General features: G+C 36.5%; 1 protein-coding gene across 3 annotated transcripts in view; it reads right to left on the reverse strand.

Moving 5' to 3' along the window:
- The window catches only part of Osi17 (DUF1676 domain-containing protein Osi17), a 93,438-nt gene that overhangs the window by 70,223 nt on the left and 1,341 nt on the right, over nt 1–21,874 (reverse strand). The window lies entirely within an intron of this gene.

The following is a 21,874-nucleotide window of genomic DNA, read 5'->3' on the forward strand; positions in this document are numbered from 1 at the left end:
ATATACAGATCTTTCATATCCAAACGCTCGATCATTTATAATAAAAAGGGCGAAACTTAAATAGGTGGGTATTATTTTAAATCGACTGCTGACATGTATGTAATACTTCTACTTATATTGCTATTACAGGCGGGGTATACTCGCAAATATCAGAGTGCCTAATGGACTGAGGCTGATTGACTTTGCAGGTGCTCGGAACATGGTCATATCCAGCATGCCCAGCCATATAATGGAACCATGACCAAAATTATTATTTTTTAGTTTAAAATTCAAAGAATTATAAGAAAAATAAATAAAATCGAGCATTTTAAAAGTGATGAATTTATTATGGGCAAATTTCTTGTAGTTTCGCGGCTATTTTAGCTAAATAAAGCATTGAGATTAGCCGCATGTCGGTTGTTTCTAAAATTTTTCCTGAAAAGTGTTTCATATGATGTTTACTTTGAGTCGCCAAAGCTTTATCTCGTCATTTTTCACAGCTGCTATACTTTATTCTGTACTGAACTGCTCTGCACTTATTTTGCGTGCGATAATGTTGCAATAAACCAGACAGGTGAGGTCGGTGGCGGATTTACGGGGAGGGTTTACGGGTTCAAAATTGAAAAAGATGGTGTAGAAGTGAGGTATTTTTCGTAACTTTTTTATGACATGAAAATTGGTTCATAGCCAAAATCGGTCACTAAAATATGGCTGTATCATGGATGGGCGTTATCAACAAATTTGAATAACTATTGACGGAAAAATAAAAAATAAATTTTTATTCATTATTCAAGAAATTTGAGTGATGAATAACATGTTATTTTTTATTCAAACATTTCTTGAATAATGAATAACATATTCTCGTTATTCAAAATATTCTAATTGATGATAAACGCCCATTCTTATTTTTGCAAATTTTGAATAAAGAGTTGAGTTATTATTCATTATTTACAAAATATGGAATAACAATAAAATTTTAGTTTTTATTCAGTTATCTAATATATAAAATTCTTCTGTCACGGTTTTAGAGGCTTAACTCCGTCGAAACGGCTGAACCGATTCTCATGAAATTTTGTGAGCATATTGGGTAGGTCTGAGAATCGGCCAACGTCTACCTTTTTTTAGCTACGTGCCTAGGGTCTTGAGATCCAAACGTGGACCCGGGTACCCCCAGAATGTGTTTATACAATAGGATATCAAATGAAAGTCCTTGATGAGTGCTATAGTACAGGATAATTTCCATACAACTGGGAGGCTAGGGTCTCGAGATATAGCCCAAAACGTGGACCCGGGTACCCCTAGAATGTGTTTATACAATATGGATATCAAATCTAATATATAAAATTCTTCTGTCACGGTTTTAGAGGCTTAACTCCTCCGAAACGGCTGAACCGATTTTCATGAAATTTTGTGAACATATTGGGTAGGTCTGAGAATCGGCCAATGTCTACCTTTTTTTCGCTACGTGCCTAGGGTCTTGAGATCAAAACGTGGACCCGGGTACCCCTAGAATGTGTTTATACAATATGGATATCAAATGAAAGATGTTGATGAGTGCTATAGTACAGGATAATTTTCATACAACTGGGAAGCTAGGGTCTCGAGATATAGCCCAAAACGTGGACCCGGGTACCTCTAGAATGTGTTTATACAATATGATACCAAATGAAAGCTGTTGATGAGTGCTATAGTACAGGATAATTTTCATACAACTGGGAAGCTAGGGTCTCGAGATATAGCCCAAAACGTGGACCCGGGTACCCCTAGAATGTGGTTATACAATATGGATATCAAATGAAAGCTGTTGATGAGTGCTATAGTACAGGATAATTTACATACAATTGGGAGGCTGGGGTCTCGAGATATAGCCCAAAACGTGGACCCGGATACACCTAGAATGTGTTTTTACATTATGGGTATCAAATTAAAGCTGTTGATGTATGCTTTAGTACAGATTATGTTTTACACCGCTGAGTGACTAGGGTCTCGAGATATAGGCCAAACCATGGACCCGGATACCCCTAGAATGTGTGTGTATTATGGATATCAAATGAAAGCTATTGCTGAGAGCTCTAAAGTTCATTGTGAAATTTGATTTAGTCGCATCAACCTGGCAAAACTGATAAATATGCATGCGAAGTCGAAATAAAGACTAAAATTAATAATACCCACATACCTATTTACATTCGTCCTATTCGACTTGCCTGAAATTTCGTATATAAATTTGCCTATATTAGTATTAACGATGCTTTTTTCCGGGAAGTATAACAGAGACGGACTGGGACTGGGATTAGGACTAGGAATGGGACTGAGACTGAGACTCGGAGTGGGAATGGGACTGAGACTCGAAACGGGACTGGAACAAAATACATACCACACTCTGGGGCTGGCAATAAGAGATGAAGAAGAAGGAGAAAAACTTGAGAGAAAGGAAAAGAGAGAAAGAGACTGAGAAAGAGATAAAATGAGACGAAGATGGAGAAAAAGACGGAGGGAGGAGTGAATAAAAAGATTGGGAAAAAATGTAGAGGGGTAGGGGTGAGTTAGACGGAAAAAGCTTATTAAAATGTATGCAGATAGGCCAAATTTAAGGCAGAACAACGTCTGCCGGGTCTGCTAGTTCAAAAATAAAAAAATAAACCATCGAGATGCTCTGAAAATATACCCATATGCGTAACCAGTTCGCGTGTAGTTCTGAAGTTTCTTAGGGTAATATTGAGATGATTTTGGGGAGTATTCGTGGGTTTTTATGGGGGCCGTTTGGGGGTAATTTCTGGGACACCCTGGGGATCCTCGCGGGGTCTATTGGGGTCCATTCCACGGGCTCCCTCGCGATCCTTCTAGGGTTTTGGGGTCATTTCGGGATGACTTTTGCGACTCCCTCGGGGTCTTTTGGAGGTCATTCCGTGACATTTTTTGGGACCCCTCGGGGTCATTTGGGGGTCATTCTGGGATCTTTTTGGGGACTCCGTCGGGTTCATTTGGGGGTCATTTCGGGATATTCTTTTGGCTTACTATTTAGGTGGCAGGCTAGCGATTTAGAGATTTTCATGCGGCTTTGTAATTTAGATACAATTTCGGAGGTATATGGCTTAAAGGTAAAAGCGCTGTCGAGCATTACACCTAAGATCGATAGCATAACGCCATTGCCGTGTACGTTCAGTATCTGCGTTACCTGTTGTTCCCATATCTTACATAGAGTCGCCGTATACAGATTGCGCGATGTGAAGAGAACAGACAGACTGGGAAGATAACTATTTATTTTGGAAATTTCATTTTTTGAGGGGCTATAGCCTAATGACATTGTTGTGCAGTCGTCAGCATATGAAACGCTGGCTGATTGTTCTGGTGGTTAAGGGAGCTTGGATATATATAAGTTAAACAGAAGCGGGGATACCACCTTCGACACCCCTTGTTTAATTTTGAAGGCTTTGAAATTTCGTTCCTAAATTGAACCGACGCTTGCCAACCACTCAGATAATGCGCGATCCATCCTTTTAGACAATAGGGAAGGGTTAAATCTTCTATGTCTTGGAGTAGTGCGCGGTGTTTGACTGTGTCAAAAGCTTTTGACAGGTCAAGTGCTACCAGAGCCGAGCAATAATGGAGCTTTGAGTGGTGTAGAATTATGGTTTTTTTTTTTAATTTTTCGATATCGAAAATGTGGGCGTGGTCATAGTTGGATTTCGTCCATTTTTAATACCAAGATAAAGTGAGTACAGATAAGTACGTGAACTGAGTTTAGTAAAGATATATCGATTTTTGCACAATTTATCGTGTCAACGGCCGAGCGGAAGGACAGACGGTAGACTGTGTATAAAAACTGGGCGTGGCTTCAACTGATTTCTCCCATTTTCAAAGACGACCGTTATCGTCATAGAAGTTATGCCCTTAGCAAATTTCACAAGGATTAGTAAATTTTTGAATTATGGCATTAAAAGTATTCTAGACAAATTAAATTAAAAAGGGCGGAGCCACGCCCATTTTGAAATTTTCTTTTATTTTTGTATTTTGTTGCACCGTGTCATTACTGGAGTTGAATTTTGACATACTTTATTTATATACTGTAAAGATATTACATTTTTTGTTAAAATTTGAGTTAAAAAAAAATTTTGTTTTAAGTGGGTGTGTTCGTCATCCGATTTTGCCAATATTTGATTGGCTCACATATATTAATAGGAGTAACTTTCATCCCAAATTTCATCATGATATCGTCAACGACTGCCAAATTACAGTTTGCAAAACTTTTAAATTACCTTCCTTTAAAAGTGGGCAGTGCTACTCCCATTATCCAAAATTTTACTAAATTTCTTTTCTGCGTCGTAAGGTCAACCCACCTACCAAGTTTCATTGCTTTATCCGTCTTTGATAATGAATTATCCCCCCTTTTTGGTTTTTCGATATCGAAAATGTGGGCGTGGTTATGGCCCGATTTCGTTCGTTTTAAATAGCGATCTGAGATGAGTGCCCAGGAACTTAGATACCAAATTTCATTAAGATACCTCAAAATTTACTCAAGTTATCGTGTTTACGGACGAACGGACGGACGGACATGGCTAAATGAATTTATTTTTCGCCAAGATCATCTTGATATATAGAAGTCTATATCTATCTCGATTAGTTTATGCCGTTACGGGACCGCTATGCGAACAAAATTAATACACTCTGTGAGCTCTGCTGCGCTGAGTATAAAAAAAATTATTTGTGGAAAGTGTTGCAAGTCATAAGTAGATTCTTTTTCGGAACATTTTGGGTGTTGTGATATGTTACACAAATGTGATAGCTCAGTATGTAAAGAGAGCTACTGCAATCCGGGGCACGTGGGTTTGAAACCAGGCCACCGCATTCTAGATTTTTTCTGTTTTTGTATAAGTGGAGTCCACTCTAGTTTCAAATTAAAATGCAGTTCGGCGCACTCTTTCTCGATACTCGTATTACCCTTTTGCGCCAAGCGCATTTTTGGGGCTGCGGTCAGTAGTGTGTTGATGGTGTAACATGCGCCATTGAATTAATTGAAATTTATATCTCAACCATGCGTTAAGGCGACATGGACTTGAAGTTTTAAGATAATGACCGGCAACGTTGGCGGCGCAGCTTGTCAACCAGATTCTGTGGTCCTAAGCAATAATCACCTACGCTCAAAGAATTAACTTACTTGTGTACATAAGACGCTGTCTTCCACAGAGCCCAAACTGTTTTTGAAACACATAATACTACGGTTGATAATGCTTGTGACCACTGGGCTAATCTCTTGTGCCTTTAGCTATTTTGCAGCACCTTTTAGTAAACTAATTTATTTGTTAACGAATGTGTGTTATGGTATCATGAAATAGTGTATTAACACCAGTGGCACCACCCACGATATCACGCAATAACTCATTACCGTGCATGGCGTTGACAACTCGCGAAGACATGCATCTACAGCAGCGAGAACGAAAATAGTAGTGCCCATACTTATCGAATCAATTTGATTAACGAAACTTGATAAAAATTGCCAATGTCGTTTTCGTATTCAATACTGTAATATTAATAGGAAAATTGTTTGTTATAAAAGCTAAAGTACTTCTTCAAGCGCTGTCCTAGACCGAATGATAGAAACGATTTTCGCTTTATAGGACAGATCTTATTAGCGATGCTTTTAAGTAAGTACTAATAAAGGGTATCAACTAAGATAGGTCAATATCAAATCAAAAAAATTACCCTTGGTTTATTAACAATTGTTTTTGTTTTCCCGTCCTATTGATAAAGGATGCAAGGTTCGATTCGAATTCAAGACCAGAACAATACATTTTTTTATAATAATTATTGTTTTTTTAATTTTTGTAATTGATATTAGAGAAAAATTGTAAGTTTACAAACGGCGATGGTTACTAAGACATGTTTCTGAATTAATTAATTATTCTATAATTGAAAGGCTGTATTTTGTTTTTGGAATAGTAGGTAGAAAATTATAAAATACAATTCTTCAATTCTAGAAAAATTAAAAAAAAAAACAATAGTTATCATAAAAAAATTATTGTTCTGGTCTTGAGCTCGAATCGAACCTTGAATAAAAAAAAGGTAGGACATACAAAGCGATGCTTACTAATTCAATGTGTTATTGTAATCTGCAGTCATTTCAGGCTCAGCGCCAGAGACGTAAATCTATAGAGAATAATCAACGACGGACAGCAAGAGAAATTGTCAAATTGGTGGCAGGTAATTCACCACATTACCTACTGGAAGATTAGCAAACAACGTGGCGTTTTCATTAAAATTACACAAAAAAAGTTATTGAAAACGTAAAAAAATAGGAAAATTGTGGTTACTGAATGAAAATAAAATGTTTTTAGCGTTGGAATTGACGATTTTCATGCCACATTTCCCCAATCGTGAATTATTACCTATCAGCGATTTGAGGGTTTACTGTTTCCCACTATTCGTTCTGTTGGCGGTTCTCTATTTTTATACGTCTCTGCACAGCGCAACAATATCACTTTGGTTTTCATCTCATTTTCCGATTCATAACCTGTTATTTGTTGTTATGTTGTTGTTGTAGCAGAGCTGTTATCTTTTCTGTTAATGCAATTATGGTGTTTATTTTTATTTATGTAATACAAGGCCGATTACATTTGATTTTAGATTTCTGAAGTATAGACTTAATAATGAACTTATATGTGTTTTTGTAATATTTGCATCTAACGAAAAGTATGGGAGAGGCTTTTGCATAGATTTTTTTTCATTCCAGCAGGCAACTTGTGTGCCCAATATGATCCAAAATTGTATTTCAATACTTTCCCCACGCGTTCCTGGATTGAAGACAAACAATATCAGATAAATTTTGTTTGTTCTTCCCACCGGAATTAAAAGTTCAAAGAGTTTTACTAGAGGGCACCAATTTTGAAACATACTTTTCAAAGTTTCAACAAAAAAGTATATATAATATACAGCATAAGTATTAGGCATGGTCCCTGGATAAATTATTATATTTTCAGATAAAAATTTATAAATTTTTTTTTATCTATTTTTCATTTTGCTGTTGGAGGGGGGGGGGGTGGGGTGGGGGTTATATAAGAGGTATTAATTCACATTGGTCTAGTCTAAGCTCTTGCAAAATAATTATTATCCTAAATCGCAGGCCAGATGACGTGATCTCGGCGTTGTAAAAAGGGAATCCTGAGATGCCCAGTACTATAGATATTTAAAAAATTGGTATCCCTTAGTGTCTTTCAACATGAACCACATGTGTGTAATATCTCACGGTTATTCTTCGTTAGACACTCATGTACAAATATTTTGCCATTTCCATTATGCCCAATATCACTGAGTGTCAATGGCCTTTTGCTTATTTTACAAAAATTCGCAATAGCTCTTAAAAGCAAAGAGCGTTCGGTAGGCGAACTGAGCTTTATTATTATGGGTGAGTTGCCATTTTTGCTCTTTTCAATTCGAAAAACATCACGTATTGTTGGCGCACTTATTTGAACCGTGCGACATGTGCTCTGAAAAACTCCAGACAAATCCTCATTTGGCGTTTGGGGAACCCCACTTAACAATAAATCAGACAGCACCGCATTATTTTGGCATTCACTGAGCTGGCTTTTTAAAGAAATTACATCTGATCTAAGCTGTCTACATTCACTTTCAGCCAACTCAACCCTTTTTTCCGTTTTGCTATAATTGATTTTTAAATTTGCTATCTCCACTACCAACTCACCAACTCTCCGCAAAACTCGCTCCTCTGACTCTTTTAGATGTTCCACGATGCTCTCTTTCCACAGAATAATTTTTGCCTCTAGGCGCGAAATCTCACTCGAAATTGGCGGTGGACTCTCAATTATTGAAGATTTAGCAAACGTTGGAGTGAGAAGTGGGGAAGATGCTGCCGCTGTTTGCCGAGTAGTTTTAGTCTTTGGTCTTTGCGCCATATTATGAATTTATATTAAATTTATTTACGTATTTCAAAAGCAAGCAAAATATGACAAAACGGATTCCACAAACTGGTTGCAAATGGTTTAACTAAGAACCTTCGCGTAATTTAAATAATTAAAATGACGTATATCTGTTTCTAAATGTATTGTAACGAATTTACTTGCAAATCCTCTTATTTGCCCTTTTGCTAGGTTCGTATCGCTAAACTGTTCAATAAATAACTCCAATATTGAATAATGGAAAAATGGCCTTTATTAAAATACTTCACAATAACATTGAAACTGTGCAACGAATAGCTTAATAACCTAACTGATAGCTTAAAGGAAACTGACTTTCAAAATAATACTGCTATTGCTCGCTAGATATCGTCTTAGTCGTAACTGCTTGACAACTCAAATCAAACTGAATTCCAGCGCCTCTACATCTGCTGCCTTTTATACTCCCTGTTCGCATCTTCTAGGTGCTTCCAGAATCTACTAGTCCATCAGCTCTCAAACTTCTCAGTGTAACTACAATTGTATAATTTGTATAGCTTCTCTCACACCCCATGCGCTTGTATGTGTGAGCGACACTTCCACAATTATAATTGCCTACATTTAGGAGCATCTCAATAAGATTTCTGCATGTGTTTGGGCATCTCATCTCCGCTGCGTGTATGTACATATGTGTGGACATAATGATTGAATTATTGATGTGAATGTTTTTAGTTTACAGTCTCTCGCGCACACATAGGCGTATAAGTAAATGCATCTGTGCGTGACATCTCTCGGCTGCCTTATATATGTGTATACATGATTTGATTATTGACGTAAATATCGCTTAGCATGGCCTTAGCATCGCCTTAGTGATGGTATAGCTTAGTGATGCTAATATCCGTGAGAGTATTTTATTGCAGCGAAGAACACGTTACTCTCTTAGCATTTCCTTTAATTCCTTAAATATAGAAATTTGCGATATGTCTCAATATTCAGATTCCGCTGAGAAAAACTGTAGTAAGCGTACAAAGATTTCGAGAAAATCCATGTATTGAGTTAGAATGTAAAGAAGTTTTCCAAAATCAATATGGTTCCGATTTTTGGGAATCTTTTTGTGGCCTTGGGTGTGTCCTACTGGGAATTCATATTTGATCTTTCTACGATGAAAAATTCGCTCGCAATCAATCGAGATGTGATGAGTACCTCTCGAAAAAGTTGTATGTGACTAAAAAAATCTACCAAGCATTTTTTGTCCTTGGTCCCAGGAATTCCCCGCTACGGATTTTAAAAATAATAAAGAATTGTTAGTTCTAAACGCGGACAAAGGAAATGTCACAGTTTAAATGAAAATGGCCGATTACTTAACAAAATACAATGCATTGTCAATGGCATTTCCACATACCGAGTATTAAAAAGAGATCCAACTAACAAGCTGCAAGACAGAAACAATGCGATCGTGGAAAAGCTCTTTAAAAACAATATGATCGACTTGAAAGAAAAATACCTCCTGTTTAGTAAGACTGCGAATGCACCAAGACTGTATGGTCTACCGAAGATTCATAAAGAAAGAATCCCACTGAGACCTATATGTTCTTCCATTAACTCGCCTTCTTACAACCTATGTAAATTCGTTGTAAATAATTTGAAGAATATAACTAAAGAATCACAATACAATGTAAAAGATGCCATTGAGTTTAAAAATAAAATTAAGGATACATACGTTTTTGATGATAAGATACTAGTTTCGTTCGATGTTGTCTCATTATTCCCTAGCATTCCAGTAGACCATGCTTTGGAAATAATCTCGTCTAAATGGAACCGAATTAAAAAGCATACAAATCTAACCAAGGATCTTTTCCTTGAGGTAGTACGTTTTTGTATTAAAGAAAACAGGTACTTCAACATCAATAATAAGATTTACGAACAACGTGCAAGAATGCCTATGGGGTCACCGGCATCTCCGGTCATAGCAGATATAGTGATAGAAGAACTGCTAACTAAATTTGAAGAAGATTCGCCACATAAACCCCGCCTACTCACTAAATATGTTGACGATCTGTTTGCCTTTGCAAGAACGGACCATTTTCAGGAAATGCTGGCTAAGTTAAATGAATACAACAGATCTATAAGATTTACATTAGAGGTTGAGAAAGATGGAGAATTGCCATTTCTGGACACAATGGTAATAAAAAACAACAACCACCTTTCGATTGGTATAGAAAGCCTACTGCCTCCGGTAGATTATTAAACTTTTATTCAAAACACGATAAGTCTGTGATCGTAAATACGGCCAGAAATTTCGTAAGACGGGTTCTCACAATGTGGAAGTAATTAAAAAAGTTCTTGAAAATAATAATTTTCCTGGTAACCTTATAAAACAGTTCATACATAGCCATTTCACAACGACTAGAGACAAGAAAGCTAAACCTGATAAAATATATAAATCCGCCACTTTTGTACAAGGTTTGCCGAATAGAGTGAAGCATTAGAATTTGTACGACAGAGAAAAATTTCAAATTGCCTTCACATGTAATAACACTTTACAAAAAATATTTACCAATACAAAAAGCAAAATCGGAAAATATGAGAAATCCGACGTTATATATAAAATTAAATGCAACGGCGACGGGTCCCACGTATGCAATAAGGTATATGTGGGGACAACTAAATCCAAACTAAAGACAAGGATTTCCGCTCACAAATCAAACTTAAAAAATAGGGACCACACTAGTGATAACAAAAGGGCCCTCTCTCAACATTGGAAAACAACTGGATACTCTCCGGATTTCGATGAGGTAGAGATTCTACAACAAGAAAAACATTATAGGAAACGCTATATTTTGGAGATGCTACACATAATCAGCACACCAAACGAATGAATTTTAAGTCAGACACAGATGAATGCGCTCACGCATTCAGACAATTGATTATGAGAAATTGCAAAAATTAATTCTGAGAGTTACAACAACATTTACCTGGGTGGGAATAAAATATGAACTTATGCTATGGGGCTCGCTCACAGCTTAACTTTTTATACTCGGTTGAGCAGAGCTCACAGAGTATATTAACTTTGATTGGATAACGGTTGGTTGTACAGGTATAAAGGAATCGAGATAGTTATATAGACTTCCATATATCAAAATCATCGGTATCGAAAAAAAATTCGATTGAGCCATGTCCGTCCGTCCGTCCGTCCGTCTGTCCTTTAACACGATAACTTGAGTAAATTTTGAGTTATCTTGATGAAATTTGGTATGTAGGTTCCTGTGCTCTCATCTCACATCGCTATTTAAAATGAACGATATCGGACAATAACCACGCCTACTTTTTTGATATCGAAAATTTCGAAAAATAGAAAAAGTGCGACAATCCGTTACAAAATACGGATTAAGCGATGAAAATTGGTAGGTGAGTTGAACTTAAATTGGGCTTGGCACCGCCCACTTTTAAAAGAAGGTAATTTAGAAGTTTTGCAAGCTGTAATTTCGCAGTCGTTGAAGATATCATGATGAAATTTGGCAGGAACGTTACTATTATTACTATATGTCTGCTTAATAAAAATTAGCAAAATCGGAGAACGACCGCGCCCACTTTTTAAAAATTTTTTTTTAAATTCAAATTTTAAAAGAAAAATTAATATCTTTACAGTATATAAGTAAATTATGTCAACATTCAACTCCAGTAATGATATGTTGCAACAAAATACAAAAATAAAAAAAAAAATTCAAAATGGGCGTGGCTCCGCCCTTTTTTATTTAATTTGTCTAGGATACTTTTAATGCCATAAGTCGAACAAAAATTTACCAATCCTTGTGAAATTTGGTAGGGGCTTAGATTCTAGGACGATAACTGTTTTCTGTGAAAAAGGGCGAAATCGGTTGAAGCCACGCCAAGTTTTTATACACAGTCGACCGTCTGTCCTTCCGCTCGGCCGTTAACACGATAACTTGAGCAAAAATCGATATATCTTTACTAAACTCAGTTCACGTACTTATCTGAACTCACCTTGTATTGGTGTAAAAAATGGACGAAATCCGAATATGACCCACTTTTTCGATATCGAAAATTACGAAAAATGAAAAAAATGCCATAATTATATACCAAATACGAAAAAAGGGATGAAACATGGTAATTGTATTGGTCTATTGACGCAAAATATAACTTTAGAAAAAAACTTGGTAAAATGGGTGTGACACCTACCATATTAAGTAGAAGAAAATGAAAAAGTTTTGCAGGGCGAAATCAAAAGCCCTTGGAATCTTGGAAGGAATACTGTTCGTGGTATTACATATATAAATAAATTAGCGGTCACAGATGATGTTCTGGATCACCCTGTTCCACATTTTGGTCAATATCTCGAAAACGCCTTCACATATACAACTAAGGGCCACTCCCTTTTAAAACGCTCATTAATACCTTTAATTTGATACCCCTATCGTACAAAAAAATTCTAGAGTCACCCCTGGCCCACCTTTATGGCGATATCTCGAAAAGGCGTCCACCTATAGAACTAAGGCCCACTCCCTTTTAAAATACTCATTAACACCTTTCATTTGATACCCACGCTCTTTTAAAATACTCATTAACACCTTTCATTTGATACACATGTCATACAAACACATTCCAGGGATACCCTAGGTTCATTTTCCTACATGGTGATTTTCCCTTATTTTGTCTCCATAGCTCTCAACTGAGTATGTAATGTTCGGTTATACCCGAAATTAGCCTTCCTTACTTGTTATAATATATTGTTGTTAGTAATAATTTGTTTATAATTACGGTACCTTATTTGTTTACTTTTTTGTGTGCTTATTTTCTTCTTTTGTTACTATATCAAATTTTAAATTAGTCGACCTGGTACATCCAACGATGTAAGTCATTGTTTATGTATACATGTACTTTTGTATTTTTATTATAATACTTGTCAATTTGTATTTCTAGTCCTGAAGATGATTTCTAATTGAAGTCGAAATATCGATAAATAAAACGACAATATGTAACGCATATAAACAAAAAGCTTTTGTGTGTTATTTAATATTGTATGGCCTCGCGTTCGAGAATTTATAAACATTTTTTTGAAAATCTCTAGTTCAAAACAAGTGCGATTCTAGTTCATTTGGAACCACTACTTATTCGCCCTTTATCTCTTTTGCATGCCTTCAGCTGGCGAGTTTAACGTGGCATTGGAAATTGTGCCCGCTGCATTACATTTTCTATATATAGTTGACAATTAGATACAAATTACCACTTTAGAACTAGTTATTTTATTGGTACGTTTTCGATAGCTCCGAACTAGCCGAAATCGCCCTCTGAAGAACTTAGGAAAGTTTAATGTGAATGGATTCAAGTACAAGTTGCTTATCTATTTGCTATGGAGTTTAGGTAGGGAAAGGCTTTAAAGTGTGGGAAAGAAGACATACTCAAAGTCGAGCAAAGCAAGCAACAGTTTTTTTTTTGTAGCTAGCATATTTATCAAGTATGTATTAAAGAGAAATATAAAACACAAACTGTCGATTTTTGAACTAGAAATAATTTAGTTACTATCGAACTAGTAGATACTTATTTGGTGCTTTAGGTCAAGTTCTGAAATGCAATTTTAGATCATTTTATATCAGAGATAATAATTTCGCTTAAAATGTATTAAATTTTCGATTTCATTATTTTTTGTGTGCACGTGAATGCGAATGCTATTATTTTTTTATTTTACTATTTATTTAAAGCATTACGTTTATTCGTTTTTTTCTTTGAACCGCTTCAGCATCGCTTTGGTATTCACGGGACTGTTGTTGTGCTAACCGAAATTCACTTTTATTAAAAAACTTTCACTGATGATCAGATATGTAGATGCCTTCATACATAAGCACGTATGTATTTAACTGTGGCTATGATAGTTTGAACGGAGCTTACGCTCAAGCAGTAGGCATTTACCCAATAAACAATATAAAAAAAACTATTGAAAAATGCTAATTACACAGATGTGGAAAGTTTCGTTTGTGAGCAGCTGAGAATTATTTCCGATCAAGTTTTCTGCATAGAATCTGAATCCGAGCTCAACATTGTACCATTACTTCAGAGTTTTATGATATATGAGGTTTTTGTAAATTTTTTTCACTGTTTAGTCTTCTAGTCTTTCTGTACGAATGCAGCTAATGAGCGTGGCATTAAATGGGTTCTTTCAACAGTTATGTTTATTTTTAAAGTTATGCCCAAGCCACCAAAACGTGACATTACACATGTTTATTTAATGGCGGATACACAAGACAGGCGATCCCGCAAACCTCATACCTGGTAAATATACTATCGACCAGATCTTCACGATGCGCAAGATCTTGGAGAAGACTCACGATAAGAAAATCTATACTCACCATCTAAATAAGGCTCTGCGTAATGACGTTGAGCAACACTATCTGCTCCGAACCATTCGAAACCAAACAAAGCTTCAGATAAGGCGACATCCTTTCATGATATTTCTTTAACATAAGACTGGAGTAGATGATTCTAGCAGCAGAAATAAATCCCAATGGTGAAATATATTATAAGCGGGTACAATTGCTAGCGTATGCTGATGGTATTCATATTATTGACTAGAACAGACGCGCTGTGAGTTCTGCCTTCTCTGGATCAAATGAAGAAGTAAAAAAAGTGGGTCTTGCGGTAAGTGAGGACAAGACAAAGTACACCGGCACACTCGCGCCTTGGTAGCCACCTCAATATTGACGGATATACATTCGAGACTGTGAAGAAGTTCGTCTATTCAGGAATCAGCATTAACAGAAAAAACAATGCCACCTTAGAAATCAAACTGAGAATAACTCTTGCAAACAAGTGCTACTTTGTACTGAGTAGCAAACGGAGAAGTTAAGTTGTTCTCGACGAACAAAAATCACGCTCTACAAGTCGCTCATCATACCTACCCTGATGTATCGCTCGGAGTAATGGAAGGTTTCGAGAGAAGGTGAGATGGCTCTTGAGTTTTCGAGAGAAAGGAAGATTTATTAAATAATAATAAATTCTGTCTGTGATGTCGATGGCGTATATCGAAGTAGGGGTAATCATGAGCTTCATGAGCTTTACGCAGATATGACGAAAGTGCAGCGAATAAAAAGAGATAGGCTAGGTCATGTTATACGAAGAGGTTCCGGCCAAGAAAGTTTGGAAGCAGAGAAAGGGAAAACCTTAACTGAGTTGGAAGAGCAGATAGAGGAAGACTTAACCTCACTAGTCGAAAATGTGCATTTAGGTGATTATATGAAATGCGAGTGGGAACCAAATTATGAAGTTAGAGAATAAGGTTAGTCTTAAACTCAAACCTTAACTGAGTTATAGTGTTTATTGGGTATGCTGGTATGTCTGCAACAGCTTAAGGTTAAAGTGAAGTCAGCTTAAAGCATAAAATCAAAGTCTGTGAATATCGAAATGAGTGCGTGTGAATACTGTCTGCACTAATATAGCCTATGTAAGTATTTTTATGCGCTCACAGACATGGCATATATTTTTTACTTGCTTAGTACTCATTTTCGCGACTTGTTGAATCATTCTTTTGCTGTCAATAAAACTAACATTTTTATTAGTACTAAAAACTTTCGTTTGGTAAATATTGTCACTTTTGTTTATCACGCAGGAAGTTATTATATATTACGAAATTCGTTTTGATTGCTGCTGAATTTGATGTAATACTTGTAGATGTGCAATTAAGTTTCATTCATTTCATTAGTTACTGGTTTAATTATGTACATAAGTTTTTGTATTTACTACTTCACAACAAAACAAAAAATTATAACACAAAGTTACATAATTACAGTCGTAGTTGAAAATGCATGTTGTGATAAATTATTGCAGTGATGTATTTTGCAAACAGAAATTATGTAAATAAAGTAGATTAAATAATTTGAAAAGTTCAAGTAGATAGAACAACTAGTTGCAAAGTACTACTCAACTGGTATGCATCCTAGTCCAATATATTAAATTCTTATACCCAGCGTTGTATTATATGTACTTGTATTATAACTTTGATTGGATAACTGTTGCACGTAATGGCATTAAGGGAGCATGATAGATATATACCATCTTATATCGAAGTCCAGACCATGCCCGTTCATCTATCCGTTCGTCCGTTAACACGATAACTGGAGCGAAAAATTTGGCTTACATATGAATAGACTGGTACTGAAAATGAGCGAAAACGACCGATAAGAATGTCTTTTTGGTTTTGTTTTTGCGTTAACAGTTCTTCGCCCCATTCAATAGATGTGATCACTCAGAAATTATCATAAATATCCTTTATCGGGAGTCCGAAGAAACTTGCAGTTTCAACAGGGTTGGATCAATAGATATGGGTGTTAAAGCCGTTGGCTCCACATTGCAATTGAAATGATGGTTTGTTTATGTGGGAACAGATTATTAGGTTTAATTCTGGATAAGCAAGAGTTCAATCTACTGCAGTGTAAAGATCGAAGTTGTGCCAGGCTGACGCGCGTCCCCCTGAGAATTTTGAAGAAGGTTTATCTAAAAACCAAATTTGACAAAAGATGACAGAAAATCGTTGCAATATACATCAATTCTGCTTTCTTCAACAATGAGTTTTGGGATTTTGACATTGAGAATTGGGTTTGCTAGACATTTAATGGTATAGGACTTTGCTGACCCTTTTACTTCACACGACTGAATTTTTGTGTGTTCTTTATAGCATTTACGGATTTACTCCCTAAATCTCTGGAAGGCGGCGGGTCTTTTTAATCATATGCCTGTTGGGATGTTCACGTTTCTGAGTATTGGAAGTATTTTTGCCTTTCCGTGTAAGACATCCGTGGCAGCTCTGAGCGCGGTGTTTGCAATTTTCTCCAGTACATTTCTTTTCCGCTGGGTGACTATATCGGAGACGCGTAGCATACAAACAGCTTGCCAATTGCTTAAGGGAGCGGGACGGGTCAAGTGCCTTTGTCACTGGCCGTAGGAGATATAGCGCACAATTGCAGTTGTTGTTGTTGTTGTAGAAACGAGGACACTCCACGAAGGCCTTGGGGAGCGTTATCGATATCGATGCTCCTTTTCCGGATGCAGATCTGGAACGTTCCGGTAACAAGCACCATTAAGGTACTAGCTCGACCATCTGGTATGACCACATGAAACCTTCTAGGCCGTACCGCCCCACCCCTAGATCTATAAGAAACTTGGGGTCGCCAGAGCCTCGGCTGTCAAAGAAACAGGATCCTCCACGGGTATGGGAGGTTGACAATTGGGTTGGAGAAACTATCTATTGCGCTGGCAACCCCTTGAAGAGGTTGCGCTACACAACCCATTGAATCAATTTGGTATTTTAGTCACCTCTTACGACAGGCATACCTGCTGCGGGTATAATCTAAGCCCCCTAACCAGCTGAGTCTCCTACATTAGCTGGTTTCACAGGCTTTAGTAACGGTAACACCACGCCATTTTATATTTTGCAGAGATCACGAAAGTGGACAGAGACAATTTAAAGAAGAGCGATAAATATTTAAATCCCTCATAGCCAATCTCTTTAAGCATCGGCATGGCAATCTCGTCCGAGCTTACCGCTTTAGATAATTTAGCAAGTTTTGATGGAGTTTTTAACCTCTGTGACGGTGAGGGTAATAGGAGACGAGCTACTGCCGGCTGCCTACCAAGGAACGCATTATGTTTTGGAGGCAAAAAATTGCGGCCTCCGTTGGAAAATTTGCTCGTGTTTCCGGAATTGTTTCTGCGGGAATGAAGCGAGCCGATGTGGGTTCAAAGATCTTTCGCACGTTCTTCTTTACAGACATCAGTCGGGACTGGAAGGATAGCAAAAAGATTTTCTGTATGTGCTTTATATTCCACCGACTCGCCTATTTTAAAGTTGATTAAAAGGCGTCGTACATATAGGTATTTGAGCAATCTGGGCGGCCAAAAATCAATTTTTCAAAACGAAGCAAATAAAAAAAATTATATTTAGTAGGCCAATACTCTAGCGTATTAGAATCAATAATTATTTATTTCAGGGACGGAAAATAATAATAATTTTTTTTTTTTTCGGAATCGAAAAAGTCATGGTCAAAAAATTGTTCTAGGTGAAAATGTTTGAGTTCCCAGGTATCCCTATAGCAATATCATGTCGAATCATGCATCCTTTTTATTTTTCGAACTTTTTAAATAAAAGTCCACATATAAAAGTAAAATCTGTATTTTTATTTTTTGATTTGGGCCTTTTATTTCGGCCTTAAAAAATAAAAGTCTTGATTTAACTTTTATTTCGTGACTTTTATTTTTAAAAGTCCGAGTTTAACTAGTTCTATCGGACTCAAAAAATAAAAATCCGAAAATAATTTTTATCTTGATCCAAATATATTTAAAGTCCAAAATTAATAGTTTTGCAAAAACTTATATTATAAAAGAAATAACAGTTTCAGCCCCAGATTTATTTGCATCATTCAAATGCTTAGTGTGGACATCCACTCAAAGTTGGATCATTCGTGCGTATCTTGCGGCAGTTTTTCACGTTCTTAGAGAATATAAATTTTGAATTGATATTTTTACGGATTTCAGTGAAGTTTATAAAAAAGAAGCCATGGATTCTTATGAAACAGTAAGTTTAATACTTATGTATTTTAAGATTTATATAGTCCTTAACACCTTCGTAATACAATTTTTAAAAAGTGATGTATTGGGGCAAAATTTTTGCCCATTTTTTTTGTTTTCCAAAAGGGTTTTGTTTTAGGGCCCGCTTTGCCACGCATTGATTCCATTTTTTTTTAGAAAGCCTGTATTTTGTTAATTTCAATAGTGGAAAGATTGTTCCCGCTTATTCCCACTTTTTGAAAAAATTGGTAATTTTGAGCGTTGCACAGTGGTGCCATCTCCATATGGTGAGCAATAAAAAATAGTAAACGTACTCCAATTTTGTAATCTTGTTGTAGCATAAAAAGAATATATATGCAATATGGTGATGATTGGTACCATGCCATGCCCTCTACTCTTGTGGACGGTTATATTAAAAGATGTCTGATGTTTATGAAACTCAGTTTGGACGTTAATCTCACGTTTAGAAACGCAATTGTAGAATTCGATCTTGTTTGGTGAATCAATGTGCTCATACCGAATCCTAGATCTATACTATCAGAAGAGGCAGCAGAAGCCAGAAATAAACACATTCGACTATATAGGCAAAATTTTGCAAGGCAATTCTCTAGAGAAACCTGCAACCTGGACATATTAAATAGGTAAAACTGGATTTGTAAGTGAAAATGTAATTTAATGCAACTAAATATTTTATAATGTTTACAGGTTACTTCTGAATTCTGACCCAGTGATGACAGGTATGAAGCCAAAAAGAAGGAAAACATTGCAAACTTTTGCAAAAGACACCATTGCCATGCTTCAATGTTCATGACCTGCCTGACATATTCTCTGATGATGAGCCCTAAAGAATGATAACTAACCATGCCACTGGACTTCTGTTACAAATAACAGTGTATCGGATTGGGATACGAGTTTTAGCTTTAGTATTGATTATTTACTAATCTGGTAATGCCGAACACGTAGGTGATGTATAGAAACTCACCATTTTTCGGCAGGCTTAAATTTTTTTGATAATTACTTAATAAATTGTGTTAGAATTCTCGATGCCAGGCATATAAAAATAAATGCCAAAATTCAGCGAAATGTGCGATCTGCTTGTCAGTTGTACTTTATTATACTAGAATGAATTATTATACTAGAATGTCCGTCGACTTTTTGGACCACTGTATATATAATAAAATAAAATATAAAGTTAAATATAACTGAAATCACCACGAGTAACATAATTAAACAATTTAAAGCAAAAAACAATGATTTTTTAAGAAACTTTGCTGTCCGTCGACTTTTCTGGACCACTGTATATATAATAAAATAAAATAAAAAGTTAAATATAACTGAAATCACCATGAGTAACCTAATTAAACAATTTAAAGCAAAAAACAATGCTTTTTAAAGAAACTTTGCTGTCCGTCGACTTTTCTGGACCACTGTATATATAATAAAATAAAATAAAAAGTTAAATATAACTGAAATCACCACGAGTAACCTAATTAAACAATTTAAAGCAAAAAACAATGATTTTTTAAGAAACTTTGCTGTCCGTAGACTTTTTTGGACCACTGTATATATAATAAAATAAAAAGTTAAATATAACTGAAATCACCATGAATAACAAAATTAAATTATTTAAAGCCAAACAAATAATTTTGACCACTCAGATTGCTCAAATACCTCTATGTGCGTCGCTCAGATATGATGAATTCGGCTCACCACTCAAGTGAGAGCAGTATGAGTAGGCGGTCGGTTGTCAATGATAACATCGGCGGCCAACTCAAGCACTACACTAGCCTTGCGCTAACGATGCAGTTATCTGGCGAGCTATGACAATTTCCTACTATACGTACGAGGGTGTCCAGCTTATCGTGCAGAACGCAGTGTCATCTATTTCATACGCCAACATTTCATCCCTACTGGCATCTTGCAGATCAGAATGCCACAAACATGATGCACGGTTAAAGTCGCCTAGAAAAATTTGATTCTCACCAGTGAGAAAAGCACAGATTTCAGGAAATAGCAAGTAACGGGAGGATGTAAATGTTGGTGATTTCTAAATTCGAATCGCCTGTCTGCACAAGTATTTCTTGACGCTGCAGGACCCTGTCTCTGCACGGTAGATGTTAGGATTAAATATATTGTACTGCGCATAGTGTTGAGTGATTATTGCGAGTCCGCCTCGATTTCTTGTCGCACGATCTTTTCTATGGACATTTAGGGAAAATTCATCTTTTTTGGTGCGCCCAAATGACTTAATTTATGACCAAGAAGGACCGCCCCAGTGGTTTATTTATTTCTGGCATAAAATTTAAATACAAACGTGTAGCTTTATTTTACATAGACCTCCAACAATAAGTGTACAGTAGTTACAAATATGCAATTACTAATCTATAATATAAAAATAAGTTGGGTTTTCCTTCCTGACGCTATAACTCCAGAACGTACGAACCGATTTCCACGGTTTTGCATTCGTTGGAAAGGTCTAGGGGCTCAGTGAGGTTTATAGCAAAGAAACTTCAGGGTCGACGCACAGGGTCTCGAGATATAGGTCAAAACGTGGACCCGGATACCCCTAGAATGTGTTTATAGAATATGGATAACAAATGAAAGCTGTTGATGAGTGCTTTAGTAAAGGGTAATTTTCATACCCCTGTGTGACCAGGGTCTCGAGATATAGGCCAAAACGTGGACCCGGGTAACACTAGGATGTGTTTTTACATTATTGGTATCAAATTGAAGCTGTTGATGTGTGCTTTAGTACAGAGTAAGTTTTACATCTCTTGGTGACTAGGACCTCGAGATATAGGCCAAAACATGGACCCGGATACCGCTAGAATGTGTGTGTATTATGGATATCAAATGAAAGCTGTTGCCGAACGCTTTAAAGTAATTTTTATTGTGATATTCGATTTAGTCGCATCAACCTGGCAAAACTGATAAATATGCATGCGAAGCCGAAATAAAGACATGAATTAATAATACCCACATACCTGTTTACATACGTCCTATTCGATTTGCCTGAAATTTGGTATATAAATTTGCCTATATTAGTATTTACGATGCTGTTTTCCGGGAAGTAGACCAGAGACGGACTGGGACTGGGATTAGGACTAGGACTGGAACTGGAACTGGAACTGGGACTGAGACTGAGACTGAGACTGATACTGAGACTGAGACTGAGACAGGGACTGAGACTCGGAATGGGACTGTAACAAAATACATACCACCCTCTGGGACTGGCAATAAGATATGAAGAAGAATGAGAAAAACTTGAGAGAAGAGAAAAGAGAGGAGAAGGAGACTGAGAAAGAGATAGAATGAGACGAAGATGGAGCGAAAAATACGGAGGGAGGAGTGAATACAGAGATTAGGAAAAAGTGTAGAGGGGCGAGGGCAGAGTTAGACCGAAAAAGCTTGTTAAAATGTATGCAGATAGACCA

This window comes from Eurosta solidaginis, chromosome 1 (genome assembly GCF_040869045.1).
Source record: "Eurosta solidaginis isolate ZX-2024a chromosome 1, ASM4086904v1, whole genome shotgun sequence".
In the NCBI taxonomy this organism is placed as follows: Eukaryota; Metazoa; Arthropoda; class Insecta; order Diptera; family Tephritidae; genus Eurosta; species Eurosta solidaginis.